Raw genomic sequence first — 18267 nt, 5'->3', positions numbered from 1 at the left:
TATGCGTTGGTGGAGTGCGGGTGGTCGAGCTCCTTGCGGCCCCGGGGCGAGGCCTAGCACGGCCCAAGCTGGTGGGAGATGTCATACCCGACGATGGAGGAATGATATCCTCGTCGGGCCCCTTAGCCACCTCTTATTGTTCTTGCGGCGAGAGTGCGGTGTGCGCATGTGTGGCCTGTCTAGCCGACATTAAGCGAACTCTACTGTCCCCGGAGGGGGATAGACGTGCTGGCGGCCTGGAGCGGCGGGAGGATCGTCGCGCAGGGAGTGTGCCAGGTAGGGAAGACGCCGGTGCCACAGTCTCTTGAATAAGAGACTGCAGCCATACAGAACCCTCGTCCTGCATCCGGATACGGATAATTTCTTCAAGCTCCTCCTGGTCCATGACAATCAGTTAAGTGTACTCACAATATTGTAATAACAAATCCCTGCGCAGTAACGGGCAGAAGAGGAAGATGTCTTCCCTCCTTGCCCTTATAAACCCAGAACGGGTAGGGCGGGTAAGACCGCCCTATTTCCCCCCAAAAAATGCCCTATAGGCAGATACCCCATACCCTGTAGGCCCCACTAATGTAAATACTACATGGAACAATCCCCCTAGCATAACGTGGCTTAGTTAACCCCTTCATTGCCACCCAGTCATGGGCACAACGGCCAATAAGCCTGAGTGCCTTCAATTACGAGGTCTGGTATACAAGGTGATAATGAGGTGACCTCTACTGACCTGCATATTCTGATAGTAGCTCAATACATTCACCAGATTGAGGACCAACATCGACCACTCTATGATCTTTGCTGTCATTTCACTGATCTGTGAAAAAATATCAAAATATCAAAATTAATACATTAAAAATTGCACAAAGCAAGAACTTTCCGCCCGGGCCGAGGTTTTTCTGCATGCATGTTTATTGCATGGAGTCATGTGACTGACGGCGATGCCAAAACGGACCTGATCCATTGTCATGTGACACCACATCCATTACATTGCGGACGTCACGATCAAAATGGTGCAGAGAACGAGCACAAAGACTATAGGTCCAATTGTATTCCTATAGAACGGCTTCTAGGGGTACAAAAAAAATCTATCCAATGATCAGGAATATTTGATAATCTCATTAATGCCGGATTAAAGGAATTTTACATCCACTGGTTTGTACCAGCGGCTTAGCATGTCAATAACTTGATATTATGTATGAGATATACTGTACATACCTTTACACATTGATCTCCAGCGCACAGGTGGGTGTATACGGATTACGGATACTCTACTTCCAATGACTGGTAATTTATTATATAGGAAAATAACGTTTCTTATGTTTAGTAAGTGTCTTATAGGATTTACTACACTTTTATGTGAGATAAATGTTAATATAATAAATACATAGCAAGGACAGTACCGCTGCTTTATATTTAGAATCTTCCTGCAAGAAGCTGAACAATGTTACCAGATGACGCTGTGTTGCACCAGCATGTCGCCATCTGACCGCCAAGATCAGAAAATGAAGGGAAATTATCACCTCAGGATCTGATGTTTTCTACATGTGAACCTAAAGACAAGGACAATTGGATTCCATTCAAATATTATTTAAGAAAGGATACAGAAAACTACTACGGTCACGGTCATTATACAGGACGCCAGTCTGAAATGGCTGATGACAATTCAGCTTTCGGGCACTTTGTAGAGGAGTATGGACTGCCAAATTTAGCCTAAAACATAGGACAACAAAACATCAAACAAACGCACCAACATGATGCACAATGTTGAAACATTGGCCCAAATAAGGCCTAAATTACGCAGCAAAACTGTGCGGCGTCACCAGCACTACAACTCCTGATAATGGTGGGGTGGGGAGTTGTAGCTGTCCATTTCAGCACCACTATGCTGCGCATGGCCCTGTAGAGGATGTTCCTCAACAGCATAGTGGTGCTGATGCTGCGTGTGGTAGCCTACAGGTGGACCGTGTGGCAAGTTTACCACGGGTCGGCTGTAGGCTGGAACAGGCCAGTTCCACATCGGCACTGGACCAGGTGACATGCGGCCCGGCAATGGGCGTTGGAAGTTTTGCCGGGCCAAGAGGGTGGCAGGCTGAGAAGGGACAGGTGCATTGAACAGCACCGCTGTCTCTGCCAATCCACGCCAATGCTCCATTGCCTGGAAGCTCGGGCGTGGGTTGTTAGGAGGTGTGGCCGCGTCGATGAGGCTGAGGATCGAGCCTTGGAGGCGCGCCATATGGTCGTCGGGAGAAGCGGGGCAATGCTGCTGCCAAAGGCGTCACAGCCGTCCTCCTCGGCGCAGCGACGCAGGTACTCAAGTACCCTGGAGTCCACTTGGGCATCTGCGGATCCGATCTGGCTGCGCCTGCCTGCTGCGGTGGTCTCAGCCGAGGCACCTGGGGTTGGCTGGACGCCTGTGGGGCAGGTTCTGGTGCTGTCGCCTCAGGGGTTAAGGGCAGCACGGGATGTTCTTCTGGTGGCGCCTGCGCCTCCTCATGGGCAGCCTCCTCTTCCATGTCCAGAAGATTGTCACTGCATCTGTAATCAAAAATGTACACGTCTTTGTAACATTGCCACAAGGGACAAACCATCAATTTTGGGGGCATGACATGTGAACACAGACATGTCTTCAAGGCACAGTCATTACTTACGGCTGCATTTCCATAATGTCCTTCAGGAACATTAGCTGCTGGGTGTAGATGTATTTCCTCTTTTTGGGGTCCCCGTCACCACTGCGGCCTCTAGCGCCATTTTCACTGCGGAATTGATCCCGGCAGTTCCTCCACCGGGTTTTTGCATCATCAACTGTAGAAAAGACCAAAACAACAAAATGGTACTGTCACCAGGTGCCATACCCGAAATATGCACTTGTTGTAAACGTTGCCATTCCCTTACACACCAATATACATGATCTACAAGCTGACTGATGCTGTGACACACCCGGAACGTAGGCCATTGGGAACATGTTAACACAAGGATACACTACAGCATGTGGGTTTTACAGGGCATAGATAAAACAATGTACTTACCAATGCTCTTGCGGTCTCGTGTGCTGCCTTTAGCCCACTCGTGACTGAAGAGGGTCTGCGCGACCTCATCCCACGCGACCTCCTTGCCCGTGCGGTCGTGGTAGGCCTCCGCACGCGTGCCCCACAACATTGGCCTCTCCTGGACCAGGCAGAAAATGAAAATGAAGCATGTGCCCAACAAGTGAAAATCCACTTCCTGGTTGGTGCTTGTTTGGACCAGTTTTCTCTACTCATTTATCTAGACTTAACAAGTGTTGCGTGAAAAACGCTGTGTGTACGGAGGTGCTTCCGTGTGGCATGCGTTGTTTTCACGCACCCATTGACTTCAATGGATGCGTGATGCGTGAAAAACGCCCAAAGAACGGACATATCGTGACTTTTTCGCAACGGACCAACGCTGCGTAAAAATCACGCACATGTCTGCACGGCCCCATAGACTAATATAGGTCCATGCAACGCGCGTGAAAATCACGCGAGTTGCACGGACGTATTTCCCGTTCGTCTGAATAAAGCCTAAGAGTCACGATATACTGCAACACTTTGCTATTGCAGTAGATCGTGTGAGCGATCCAATGATCACTGGTTCAAGTCCACTAGGGGGACAACTAAACAGAATTTAAAAAAAGATAAATTCCCTCTTCCCATTTTTTCCCTAAAGCAATGTTAAACAAAATATAAATTAGCATAACTGATATCGCCGCGTTTGCAAAAGTCCGAACTATTACAATCTGATGTTATCTAACCCACTCGCTGAACACAGTAAAAAAAAGCAAAAAATGTTTAAAACACCCAAATTGATGTTTTTTGGTCAAAAAGTCGCATGTACCCCAAAATGGTAACAATAAAAGCTCGCCTCGCAAAAAATAAGCCCTCACATCGCTCTATCTACGGAAACATAAAAAAAGTTATGGCTCTCAGATTTTGGCGACGCAAAACTAATTTTTTGAATAAATAGTTTTACAAAGTGGTAAAACATGGAAAAACTATAAATTCGGTATCGCTGTAATCATATTCATCCGTAGAATAAAGTGACCATGTAGTTATTACCGCACGATAGACGCTGTAAAAACGAAAGCAAAGCGGGGAGTGATAAACGAAAATGAAAAAAACGTGTCATTAAGGAGTCAAATCAAGAGAGGGAGTGGGGGAAAGACGGCAAGCTGCAGGGTCCAAAGAGGAAGAGGACGAAGGGCATTACTATCTCATAGGGAGCTCTATAGCCCCCTACCATGTGATCACTGGCCAATCCCTGTAGATCAGGATGAAGTGATGCCACCCCCCATTTATTTATTCTTAAAGTGACCCCGCCAGTCAAAGCTCCCAACCGTATGCCCCTGGGGAGCTGAAAAGCTCTATACAGTGATCTGCATGTACTATAATTATTAACCAGCATTGTGAGAAACTAGACATGGACCGCACAATCCACAGTATATACGTTGATCTGAGCCGCTAGGCATAATTTAGAAACATGAACATGAGGTTCTTTGTAAACATTTTGATCAAACTGTATAAGCCCACTTACCACGTCATGCCGACCTCTTTAAAGTGGGTCCCTACTCTATTGCCTGCAGCACCGCATGGCGGCCCCCGCCACCGCAGCACCGCTCCCGCAGAGGGAACAACCCAGTGGTCCAAAAGAACCTCATGTTCATGTTTCTAAATTATGCCTAGTGGCTCAGATCAACGTATATACTGTGGATTGTCCATGTCTAGTTTCTCACAATGCTGATATAATTATTAATCCCTTGATGTTGCAACCAATTTTGTCCTTTCAGCTGCAAATAATTTTTTTCGCTTTTGTCTCCCTTCATTGTGACCATGAGCATTTAAAGAAGCACTCCACTTTATTTTTATTTTTTGCACCCTCCATTTGTGCATTGGTGTGTCAGTGGGGAGCTGGGTGTAGAAATACTTACCGATCCCTGGATCCTGTCGTTTTTCGGTTCCAGGGCCGCGCACGTGATCTTCATTCTGACCTGGTCTGGAATCACTGCTGTTCAGAAAACCGGAAGTCAATGCATTCCTATGGAGCCTCGTTCTGGCCTCGTCCTGGCCTTGCTGGCTTCCATAAGAATGCATTGAGAGCCTGAGTTGCGGTTTATTCAAAAGCACCGTGACTCCAGACAAGTCAGAGGGAAGATCAGGTGAGCGGCGTTGGAAAAGAAAAATACAAGATGCGGGGATCAGTCAGTATTTTGCACACAGCACCCCACTGAAACACCAATGTACAAATGGAGGGTGCAATAAAAAAAAATAACGTGGAGTGCTCCAATAATCTATCTTTATTTTTATTGTTTTTTGTGTTTTTTATGCCCTTTATCATTCACCATAAATAAGATGTTATTGTTCGAGTCTGTAAACTGTTATTGGGGTTAGTAGCTGTCACTATTATTGGGGGTAGTAGCTGTCACTGTTATTGGGGTCAGTAGTTGTCACTGTTATTGGGGTCAGTAGCTGTCACTATTATTGGGGTCAGTAGCTGTCACTATTATTGGGGTCAGTAGCTGTCACTATTATTGGGGTCAGTAGCTGTCACTGTTATTGGGGTCAGTAGCTGTCACTATTATTGGGGTCAGTAGCTGTCACTATTATTGGGGTCAGTAGCTGTCACTATTATTGGGGTCAGTAGCTGTCACTATTATTGAGGTTAGTAGCTGTCACTATTATTGGGGTCAGTAGCTGTCACTATTATTGAGGTCAGTAGCTGTCACTATTATTGGGGTTAGTAGCTGTCACTATTATTGGGGGTAGTAGCTGTCACTGTTATTGGGGTCAGTAGTTGTCACTGTTATTGGGGTCAGTAGCTGTCACTATTATTGGGGTCAGTAGCTGTCACTATTATTGAGGTTAGTAGCTGTCACTATTATTGGGGTCAGTAGCTGTCACTATTATTGGGGTCAGTAGCTGTCACTATTATTGGGGTCAGTAGCTGTCATTATTATTGGAGTCAGTAGCTGTCACTATTATTGGGGTCAGTAGCTGTCACTATTATTGGGGTCAGTAGCTGTCACTATTATTGGGGTCAGTAGCTGTCACTATTATTGGGGTCAGTAGCTGTTACTATTATTGGGGTCAGTAGCTGTCACTATTATTGGGGTCAGTAGCTGTCACTATTATTGGGGTCAGTAGATGTCACTATTATTGGGGTCAGTAGCTGTCACTATTATTGGGGTCAGTAGCTGTCACTGTTATTGGGGTCAGTAGCTGTCACTGTTATTGGGCTCAGTAGCTGTCACTGTTATTGGGGTCAGTAGCTGTCACTATTATTGGGGTCAGTAGCTGTCACTATTATTAAGGTCAGTAGCTGTCACTATTATTGTGGTCAGTAGCTGTCACTATTATTGGGGTCAGTAGCTGTCACTGTTATCGGGGTCAGTAGCTGTCACTATTATCGGGGTCGGTAGCTGTCACTATTATCGGGGTCAGTAGCTGTCACTATTATTGGGGTCAGTAGCTGTCTATTATTGGGGTCAGTAGCTGTCACTATTATTGGGGTCAGTAGCTGTCACTATTATTGGGGTCAGTAGCTGTCACTATTATTGGGGTCAGTAGCTGTCACTATTATTGGGGTCAGTAGCTGTCTATTATTGGGGTCAGTAGCTGTCACTATTATTGGGGGCAGTAGATGTCACTATTTTTGGAGTCAGTAGCTGTCACTATTATTGGGGTCAGTAGCTGTCACTATTATTGGGGTCAGTAGCTGTCACTATTATTGGGGTCAGTAGCTGTCACTATTATTGGGGTCAGTAGCTGTCACTGTTATTGGGGTCAGTAGCTGTCACTATTATTGGAGTCAATAGCTGTCACTGTTATTGGGGTCAGTAGCTGTCACTCTTATTGGGGTCAGTAGCTGTCACTATTATTGGGGTCAGTAGTTGTCACTATTATTGGGGTCAGTAGCTGTCACTATTATTGGGGTCAGTAGCTGTCACTGTTATTGGGGTCAGTAGCTGTCACTATTATTGGGGTCAGTAGCTGTCACTATTATTGGGGTCAGTAGCTGTCACTATTATTGGGGTCAGTAGCTGTCACTATTATTGGGGTCAGTAACTGTCACTATTATTGGGGTCAGTAGCTGTCACTATTATTGGGGTCAGTAGCTGTCACTATTATTGGGGTCAGTAACTGTCACTGTTATTGGGGTCAGTAGCTGTCACTATTATTGGGGTCAGTAGCTGTCACTGTTATTGGGGTCAGTAGCTGTCACTATTATTGGGGTCAGTAGCTGTCACTGTTATTGGGGTCAGTAGCTGTCACTGTTATTGGGGTCAGTAGATGTCACTATTATTGGGGTCAGTAGCTGTCACTATTATTGGGGTCAGTACATTTCACTATTATTGGGGTCAGTAGCTGTCACTATAATGGTGGCAGTAGCTGTTGCCTCTAGAGGATCTGGCTGTTACTGCATGGTGGGCTGTGGTTGTCACTTATCAGACCCTCCAATCTACCTACTAACTCTCAGCTTTTGAATTGGTTGCTATGTTTACTTCTGGGAAGATTTGGAGTAGAAAATTGAGCAGGTATAAAGCATGGAAACATTGCCCATAGCAACCAATCAGATCACTTCTTTCATTTTCAAACCTGTCTTAGAAAAATAAAACCAGGAATCTGATTGGTTGCTATGGACAACTCCTCCATGTATTTTCTATACTAATATATTTCTCTATAAAGCAGGGGCCCTGTAGGTAAGGGGGAGGGGGCACTGTCACATTAACCCCTTCCCGCAAAATGACGTGTCTGGTACTTCGGTATTGCAAGTAACTTACTGCAGTCCTATGTACCAGGCATGTCATGACTTTAAACTGTCACTTATGTAAAGCAACACAGTGACAGAACCGGCAACTCAGATCTAAAGCAGAGTTGCCGGGCAGAAGATGCCGGCATGGGACCAATCAGAATGGTCCAGTGCCCTAAGCGCTGTGATTGGCCAGTCTGCACTGACTGGCCAATCACAACGCAGACGTATTGTTTTACCGGCATCTCCTGCTCTGTGAGGGCTCAACTGTGTCCTGGAGCCTGACAGAGCCAGATGCTGTGTAGATAGGGATGAAAATTGGACATAAAGCCGGCAATCAGTCCCCTCACCAGCTGATAAAACACTACAACCACCATCATCTGGTGATCAGCGTCACCAGACCTGTCCTCAGTCCTGTCCTCAGTCCTGTCCTCAGTCCTGTCACTGCCTCTCATCCCCTGTACCCAGCTGTATACCCCTAGATTGCCCACTGCCCGAGGTCCCGGTTAGGTAGCAATGACACCTCTCATTTAGAATTTGGTAGGTAGGTAGGGTATCCCCACTTTCAAATACAGCAGGGTCACTGGTGGATGCTCCGCTCCTATTGTTCAGTTGAAATATAAAAAAAACAAAACAAAGATCATCAGAGCTGTCATCTGACCTGTCATCGCCTGTCATCAGAGCTGTCATCGCCTGTCATCAGGCCTGTCATCGCCTGTCATCTCCAGTTAGAGATATAAAATATGGCCCAAAGGCTTTACACCGCTGATGTGACAAACCAAATGTTATTCTCAGATACAGACTCAGCAGGTGAAGGTGAAGCAGTTTGTGATTTCATCTGAATCTGAATCTAGAGAAACTGACTGGGAACCCCCCGTCAGCGCGGAAGAGTCGCAGGTCCTGCTATGCCCGGATTATCACGGGTAGCTGCAGATAATTATAGCCCCCAAGTGCCTGATTTTACAGCCTCCTCAGGGATCAATTTGATGCCACAGGGTTCGAGGCCATTGATTTTTTTTTCTGACTCCCTATTAAATTTGATGGTTGAGCAGACGAACATCTATGCTGCTCCGTTTATCTCCCAAAACCGTGACCCCCTACTATGCCAGAGGCCAAAATTGTACTCCAACAAATGCAGCAGAGCTGTATACATTCTGGGGCATGTTTAAGTTTTGGCATTATAAAAAGCCCCCTATTAGAGATGACTGGTCCTCTGATATATTATATAGCCCCCCCTCTCCACCGCACAATAATGAGCAGGACACGCTTTGAGGCGATAATTAAATTCCTGCATTTTAGTGATAACAGTCGCTGCCCCCCCCCCCCCAGATGCCCTGAATTTTGACCGTTGTTTTTAAATAAGGCCAATAATTGACCATTATTGTCAAACATTTTCCCAAAATGATATCCCTATACAGAATATTGCGGTGGATGAATCCCTTGTTTGTTTTGAGGGAAGGCTCAGGTTTAGGCAGCACCTTCCAAAAAAAAGGGCCCTTTACGTTATTAAATTATATAAAATCTGTGGGAGTGCCCCCGGGTATACCCATCGCTTCAGGGTGTATGAGGGAAAGTACTCTAAAATTGATCCCCTGTATGCCCCCCCCCCCTTTCCTAGGAGTCAGAGGGAAGATTTGTGTGGGACCTTGTGCATCTGCTGCTTGGCAAAGTGCGCCATTTATATATAGATAATTTCTACAATAGTGTCCCGATGGGTTAAAGTCCCTGCGTCCCGATCCACATTGACCTGCGGCACAATCCGGGAAAACCATAAAGGTCTCCCCAAAACTCTGCTAAGACAGTCGTTAAGGGTGGGAGAGAGCAGGGCCGTCTGCAGAGAAGATCTGCTGCTCCTCAGATACAGAGACAGAGGAGACGTCCTGATCCTGACCACCATTACTAATGGCGGCCGGAGCCTTGTCCCTGTATGCGGATCCACCACCCAATCCCGCAAACCCTTGTGTGTACAATAAATTTATGGGTGGCGTTGATGTTTCAGATCAAGTCATCAAACCACACAGCGCCATGCGCAAAACAAGGGTATAGTATAAGAAGCCGTACCCAGCCAACATTTCATCACAGAAGCCCCCCCCACTGAAAAAAAACAGAGGCCCCAGAAAAGATGTCACGTGTGCTCAAAACAGGAGGGACACGCGATATATGTGCAAAACGTTCCCCACAAACCTCAGATTGCGTCTCCAGTGTTTTCAAATTTACGACACTTTTTTAGACTTTTAATTTAATTTTATTTTAATTCTTCATCCACCTTCAGTCTTCCATATTGGCCATAACATTTTTTTTTCACTGACAAGTCCTTTACCTCATTGTAATATTAGTAAAAACCCCAAATAAACTATATTAAATATTCTCCCTATACCCAATACACTATGCCCTATAGGCAGCTGGAATAGTAATGGAGGGAGTGACCCCCTCACCCGGATTATAAAGCTAAGTGAGAGGATAAAATGCAGAGTAGATGTGTTACCTCAGCAAAAAAATAACAATTCATGTTTTTAATAAATGTATTTTCTGGGCTGCATTTTATGGAATGGTGGCAGGTTGGCAGTGGGACCTGCCATTCCACCTCCCTCCAGTGTGGGATTTTCTGGCTGCCAACTTCACAACTAATAATTCTTACTATACCCCTAGATGAATACCATGAGAGGTGTTCGTCACAAAGTCACAATTCTCACTATACCCCCAGGTAAATTTCTTGAGGGGTGTAGCGTCAAAAATTGGGTTACTTCTGTGGGGTTTAGAATATTTTGACACCTCAGATCATCTGTAATCATGGCACAATGTGATAAATACCACCATAGTGGGCATGAAATATTGCATAGTGCCCCTTATTTCCTGAGCCCAACCGTGTGCCTAAACACCAGTTTACATCCACATATGGGGTGTTGCCGTACTCGGTAGAAATTGTGTACAAACTTTTGCCGTGCTATTTCTCCTATTACACCTTAGAAAAAAAATGGAGAAGATTAGATTTTTCATTTTTCATGGACCATTTCTAACAAACACCTGTGGGGACAAGTTTACTAGGCCACTAGATTAATTCCTTTCCTTTATGGGTATAGATTCTAAAATGGCATCATTTTTGGGGGTTTCCACTGTATTGATACCTCAGGGGCTCTGAAAATGCAATATGGCAGCCTAAAAGCATTCCAACAAAATCTGTGCTCCAAAATCCAAATGGCGCTCCTTCCCTTCTGAGCTCTGCCGTGGGTCCAAATAGCAGTTTATTACCACATATGGGGTATTGCAGTAATCGGGAGAAATTGCTTTACAAATATTGGGGTTCTTTTTCTCCGTTATTCCTTCCAAAAATTTGAAAATTCAAAGATTTTTTTAGAAAAAAAGTAGATTTTCATTTTTACAGACTAATTCAAGTAAATTTTGCAAAAAAACTGTGGGGTCAAAATGCTACTTAAACCTCTAGAAAAATTCCTTGAGGGGTGTAGTTTCCAGATTGGGGTAAATTTTGGGGGGTTTCCACTATTTTGGCACCTAAAAAATGTTTTGGAGCCTGAAAAATATTGTAAATAACAAGGAGGCCCCAAAATCCGCTAGGTGCTCCTTTGCTCCTGAGGCCTCCAAATGCTTTACAAATTAATTTTGACAAAAAAAACATAAAATTTACATTTCACCTGTAACTCCTTTGAAACGCCTAAAGGATTAAAACACTTTGTGAATGCTGTTTTGAATACTTTGAGGGGTGCAGTTTTCAAAATTGGGTGATTTATGGGGGTTTCTAATATATGGGCCCCTCAAGGCCACTTTAGAACTTTACCGGTCCCTGAAACAATAGCCTTTTGACATTTTCTTGAAAATGTGAGAAATTGCTGCTAAAGTTCTAAGCCTTGTAACGTCCTAGAAAAACGATGCCAACATAAAGTAGACATATGGGGGATGTGAACTAGTAACTATTTTGTGTGGTATAATTATCTGTCTTACAAGTAGATACATTTATATTTTATAGAAAACTCATAATTTTTGTACATTTTCTCACAATTTTGGTGTTTTTCACAAATAAATACTGAATTTATCGACCAAACTTTTCCACTAATATAAAGTACAACATGTCCCAAGAAAACAATCTCAGAATCGCTTCGATAGGTAAAAGCATTCCCAAGTTATTACCCCATAAAGGGACACGTGCCAGATTTGAAAAAATCGACTTCGTTTTCATGGCCAAAATAGGCTGCGTCCTGAAGGGGTTAAAGCCGCTTTCTTCTGTGTATTAGATCGCATGTAAGGGCCGGAGGTGATTCATTTTATGGCTAACAATTACTGATGGATTGGTAGAGCGACATAAGGCGGGTGATCGATGATGAGATATTGCAGAGCAAGGAGCCCATATACTGTTCTTGCATGTGGCCCCCGGCTGTCTACAGCGAGTGCATGGAGTACATTGGGGCCGGTCACATGACTAAGAGTCGTGTCGTCATGAAGGAAGACTGTGCATCTAGACTTCCGGTCCCCCGGCAGAGCCGTAAAAATCTATTAATATCTCATAATCAGCGCAACGAGGGACCGGAATGTATATTAGCGAGTGATCTCACGTACTGCAGGGACTGCACTGCGAATACTTTTTGGTCCCCACGTAACCCCTTTAATCCTGGTGGGGGCCCGTCTGCTGTAATGTTAAATTAGAGAACAGTATCACTACAGCTTATAACCAATATATTAGTGAGTGTGTGCTGATTCCTATTAAAAGAGGGCGTTTCTGGTTGTTTTAGGGTGTTCCCAGGTGGAACGGGGTGGTGCTAAAATATCCTGCAATTTGGGATTCAAATTCTTGTAAGGCCCCATGCACACAACCGTAGAATTTGTCCGTAATTACAGAACTATTCATTTCTATTGGCCACGGACACATTCCCATATATTTACAGGAAGGTGTCCGGGCCGTAGAAAGCCTATCTTTTTTTTGTCCTATCTTTTCCTTTTATGGACCGAGCTCACATACTTTGTATGGTAGAACTGGCCGAAAATGCGGGTGCCTGCCTGCAGCTGACCCTGCCTGCAGCTGACCCTGCCTGCAATTACGGGCACAGCCGTGTGAATGAGGTCTTAATATGTGTCCACATACACCAGTAACTTCTAACATGTTAGGCTCTGTGGTGAACGTCCAGCCTATAGACTGGGAAAATCTCCAGAGATATTAAACACGTACGTGGCGTGGACAGGGCCTTGAAGACAAACTGTGCAGGGCCTGGAATTCTCTCTTTGGTGTTCTTTGAATCCCTGTGTCATGCTCCGCCCCCTCAGGTCCTGTGCTCGGAATAACACAGTGTATCGGTTTTGTCTGGAATGTTCCTTTAACAAATTTCTGCAATTGACACTTTGCCCAATTTTCCCTGCATTTTGTATGTTCAGTAATTGGAGAAAATCCTTAAAAACCCAAAATAAAATAAATATTCTCCCTATACCCAATATACTATGCCCTGTAGGCAGCTGGAATAGTAATGGAGGGAGTGACCCCCTCACTCGGGTTGTAAAGCTGGGTGAGAGGATAAAATGCAGAGTAGATCTGTTACCTCAGCAAAATAAAAATTCATATGTATTTACTGGGCTGCATTTTATGGAATGGTGGGTGGGTTGGCAGTGGGACCTGCCATTCCACCTCCCTCCAGTGCGGGATTTTCAGGCTGCCAACTTCACAACTAATAATTCTTACTATACCCCTAGATGAATACCATGAGAGGTGTCCGTCACATAGTCACTATTCTCACTATACCCCCACTTTGCCCAATTTTCCCTGCATTTTGTATGTTCAGTAATTGAAGAAAATCCTTATAATTGCCTTGGGCATTCTGGTCTCTATACATTATAGTCAATGAGGCCGCGTCACTGCTATGGAGACTGGCAGGTGGGTTGCAGTGGGCTGTGCCTACCACTAGTGCCCGTGTCCAATACTGAAATTTGCTGTTGGGGGAGATGAGCCAGAACCTCCCGGCCTATCCCATGAAAGTCTGACATTGATGACCCAGCATGGGCCCCATATATTCACTGGGCACGTATAGGATCGTGGCAGAAAGCTCCCTGGTCAATTATTATTTATTCTCAATATATTCCCATTATAATTATTTTAAGAGTCAAATATGAAACGACTGTCCCCTAATAAGCATCTTGGAGGGGAGATAAGCGGCCACTAAACACTTCTAGTGAAGGTTAAAATCACACCCATACGCCCCTTATCAGCCCCCGCAGTCGCAATACACAGTACATAGTTAAAAACGGACGTCACAATTGCCTGGTTGGATAAAAACGTCTAATAGTCTGGTATCCGAACAGAACCGCAAATGTGAACAGAACCGCAAATGTGAACAGAACCGCAAATGTGAACAGAGCCGCAAATGTGAACAGAACCACAAATGTGACCAGAGCCGCAAATGTGACCAGAGCCGCAAATGTGACCAGAGCCGCAAATGTGACCAGAGCCGCAAATGTGACCAGAGCCGCAAATGTGACCAGAGCCGCAAATGTGAACAGAACCGCAAATGTGAACAGAACCGCAAATGTGAACAGAACCGCAAATGTGACCAGAGCCGCAAATGTGAACAGAACCGCAAATGTGACCAGAGCCGCAAATGTGACCAGAGCCGCAAATGTGAACAGAACCGCAAATGTGACCAGAGCCGCAAATGTGACCAGAGCCGCAAATGTGAACAGAGCCGCAAATGTGAACAGAACCGCAAATGTGACCAGAGCCGCAAATGTGACCAGAGCCGCAAATGTGACCAGAGCCGCAAATGTGACCAGAACCGCAAATGTGACCAGAACCGCAAATGTGAACAGAGCCGCAAATGTGAACAGAACCGCAAATGTGACCAGAACCGCAAATGTGACCAGAGCCGCAAATGTGACCAGAGCCACAAATGTGACCAGAGCCGCAAATGTGACCAGGGCCGCAAATGTGACCAGAACTGCAAATGTGACCAGAGCTGCAAATGTGACCAGAGCCGCAAATGTGACCAGAGCCGCAAATGTGACCAGAGCCGCAAATGTGAACAGAGCCGCAAATGTTATCAGAGCCGCAAATGTTATCAGAACCGCAAATGTGAACAGAACCGCAAATGTGAACAGAGCCTTAGTCACAGAGATATTAGGCACTCCGCTCATAATAATCATATAATAACGTAATCCCACAGAATATTAGGACTGGTGCAGGTCTTCAGAATTGCAGAATTTGTGCCCCCCACATCAGAATTCATGGGGGACATCTGGTGGCCTCCATTATAACCCTGGTCCATGTGATCTCGCAGTATTTATAGCCTCTGTAATAATAAGTACGGACTGTTGAACCTGCGCCTCGTATTTTAACACACTTCCAGGGTAAGGGCTGATTCAGATGAACGTGACGCTTTTTTGCGCATGTCAGCAGCGTGTGGCATGCGTATTTTGGGCGTTTGTGTGTTGAATACGCACGGAGTTGTGAGCTTTTCGCCAGCCTACAAAAAGGCCAACAATGCAACACCCCTGCTTGATGTGCGCACCTGTGATGCAGCATTTTTTACCTTTTTGTGCAACAGAGTGTTTAATACAACCCCTAATTTGTGGTTATTTTGCATGCTTAACTGCATTGATGCCACCTAGCTCGCTGGCCCGTGTTCTGCTAGCATGGATGGTTTCCCGGAGATTTGGGGTACACCGTACCATGCTACTGCCACACCGTCGGAGAAGAGGTAGGATTTGGGTTCATCCCATAATGGCCCAACGCACCTCCAAAGGCCATTTTCATACCCTGTATGCTGACCTCCGTTGTCACCCGGATAAATTTCGCTCCTTTTGCCGCCTGTCTGTGCCTGCCTTTGATATGCTGCTTGAGCTGGTTCGGCCAGGAATAACCTACCAGGATACCAACATGCGGCGCTGTATTTCCTCAGAGGAGCGTCTCCTTGTCACCTTGCGGTATGTGATGTTTGTTAAGTGAGCTTACACAGTGGTTTGTGTGCTACATGTCCTACCTAACATGTTGGCTTTGTTTGTGTTTCTGATTTCATGCAGATTTTTGGCTACAGGCAATAGCTACCATTCACTTCATTTCGAATTCCTTCTTGGGGTGTCCACAATTTGCGGCATTGTCACATCAACCTGTGTGGTCCTGTGGCACCGTGATGCCTCAGCCAACGGCCCAAAACTGGCTTCGAATAGCCGACCAGTTTGTTACCGACACCCAATTTCCACACTGCATTGGTGCACTCGATGGGAAGCACATTCGTGTCAAGAAGCCCCCCCACTCTGGCTCGAGATACTTCAACTACAAGCAGTTTTTTCAATAGTCTTGCTGGCCTTGGCGGACTGTAATTTCTGCTTTACCATCGTAGACATCGGGTCCTATGGAAGCTCTGCGGATGCCCGCATATTCTAGTCGTCCAGAATGGGCCAGCGCCTAATGTCAAGTCAACTTGATGTTCCAGAACCTAACATCCTCCCTGGCACCAGCGGCCCACCACTTCCATATGTTATGGTTGCAGATGAGGGTTTTGCCCTCACCAGACAAGTAATGCGTCCATTTGCGCGGAGGGGCTTGGATAACCGTAGGCGCATGTTCAATAACCGGCTAGGCAGAGCACGCAAATGTGTGGAATGCGCCTTTGGCATCATGTCAAACAAGTGGAGGGTCCTGATGACATCAATGCAAATGTCTCCGGCCAATGTGACACGTGTGATCAAAGCGTGTGTTGTGCTGCAAAACTTTACCCGCATCCATGATGCCAGTCATGATGGGGAATATATGTTACCAACTGCACCCACCACCAACATTGTGCCGGCAGGTCGCCCCCCAACATCGAGTGCGTCAGCAATTTGCCGAGTATTTTGACAGCCCGGCTGGAGCTGTACCCTGGCTGCACGTTGCCATTTGAAGTGTTGCGAAGTTATAATTTTGTTCGAGAACGGTTGTTTCTCCCTCTAGTCCTTTTTTGTTTTGGGGGGGGGGAGTTGTGTTAGGGGCTCGCAATACTTGAGGACCTTTGACGTGGGTTGCGAGCTTAAAAATCGGTAGGGCTTTGGAGTTCCATTTTTTGTGGCCACCAATTCCTTGGCACAACATCCCCTTTTGTAGACCAATGATTTCCTGTCCTATGTCAGCGGCCCTTTCTGCCTGAGGCAAGCTAGTTGTGGCCAACAAAATACTAACACCTTAGCATTCCAAACCCCTACCGATCAACTAATACCTCAATGATGTGGTGGAGAAATGTCGTACCCTGCAAACCTCTTAAGACATGTCACCTCATAGCGGTAGAGGCAATACTAATTTGTGAGATATGTAAAAGAAGGATTGTCCACACGGATTGAAACAAATTACTTCAGAGTTTATGTTCTCGTCACATAAACTCCAAAAAAACAGACGACATAGTTTGATAAAATACCCAAACATATTTTTGCACCAACATGATGCTATCAACATAATATACCGTAACGAACACAACCCTGTCAAGGCTTTCACCAATTTTAAATTATTCAAGGGCCTTGACCAGGCACACCTACAAATTCTGGTATGAATGCGGCGGCGAGGTGTAGGCGGACATATCAGCAACACTATGCTGTCCACGGCCCTGAGGAGGATGGTCCTGAACAGCATAGTGGTGATGAAACTGGGGCTGGTAGCCGTGAGGCTGGATGGGAGGCTGAAAGGTTGGGGCAGGTCGGGAGTAGGGAGGTAACTGCCGGTCAGGGCCAGCCATCGGGCCAGGGGAGAAGTGGCTTGGCCCTGGACCATATTGCAGCATATGCGATATGGCTGGGGCAGGTTGTGGGGGCCCAGGCAAATGGACCCCTGCCGAGGGCACAGGGACAGTACGCTACTGCTCTATTGCAATGAAGCACAGCCCTGGACTATGCGGGGGTGTAGCACTGTCGATCAGCGACAGGATGTTGGACTGGAGGCACCCCAGCCTATGCTCCGGTACCCGGCGCATTAAAGGGGCTATGCTGCGTCAAAAGAAATCACAGTTGTCCTCATCTGCAGCGCCAGTAGTCTAGAACAGTAGCGTCCACCTGTGCACCTGCGGGCGGGTCCACTGGCCGTCTGCGTCGGGGTGCTGCAGGCGAAGGTGCCACTTCCTCAGGTGGGCCTGCTTCTGGCGCCGAGGCTACTGGGGCAGGCTCCTCTGCTGTGGATTCCGGGGTTAGGGTGACCAGGGGAGCGGCGGCTTCGGACACCTGAGACGACTCGGCCCGTGCCTCCTCTTGAGAGTTGTCAAGATTGTCGCTAGTTCTAGAATAATAGAAACGAGAGTTGAGTATCACATTTTAATGTTGGAAAACCCAGCCTCTTTGGCGTATATGACATTTCAGCGAGGTCACGTTTGCAAAAAGGTGAAAGGTCAATTACTTACTGTCGCATGTCCATGATTTTGTGCAAGAAAAGCAGCTGCTCATAGTATATATACCGGCGCTTCCTGGTGGCACCATCTCTGCTGCGCCCGCTGGACCCATATACACGGCGGAACTGGTCGCGTGAGCTTCGCCACCGTCTCTTTACATCAACCACTGTAGAAT

This window comes from Rhinoderma darwinii (genome assembly GCF_050947455.1).
Source record: "Rhinoderma darwinii isolate aRhiDar2 chromosome 10 unlocalized genomic scaffold, aRhiDar2.hap1 SUPER_10_unloc_9, whole genome shotgun sequence".
NCBI lineage: Eukaryota > Metazoa > Chordata > Amphibia > Anura > Rhinodermatidae > Rhinoderma > Rhinoderma darwinii.
This window is presented reverse-complemented; position numbering follows the sequence as displayed.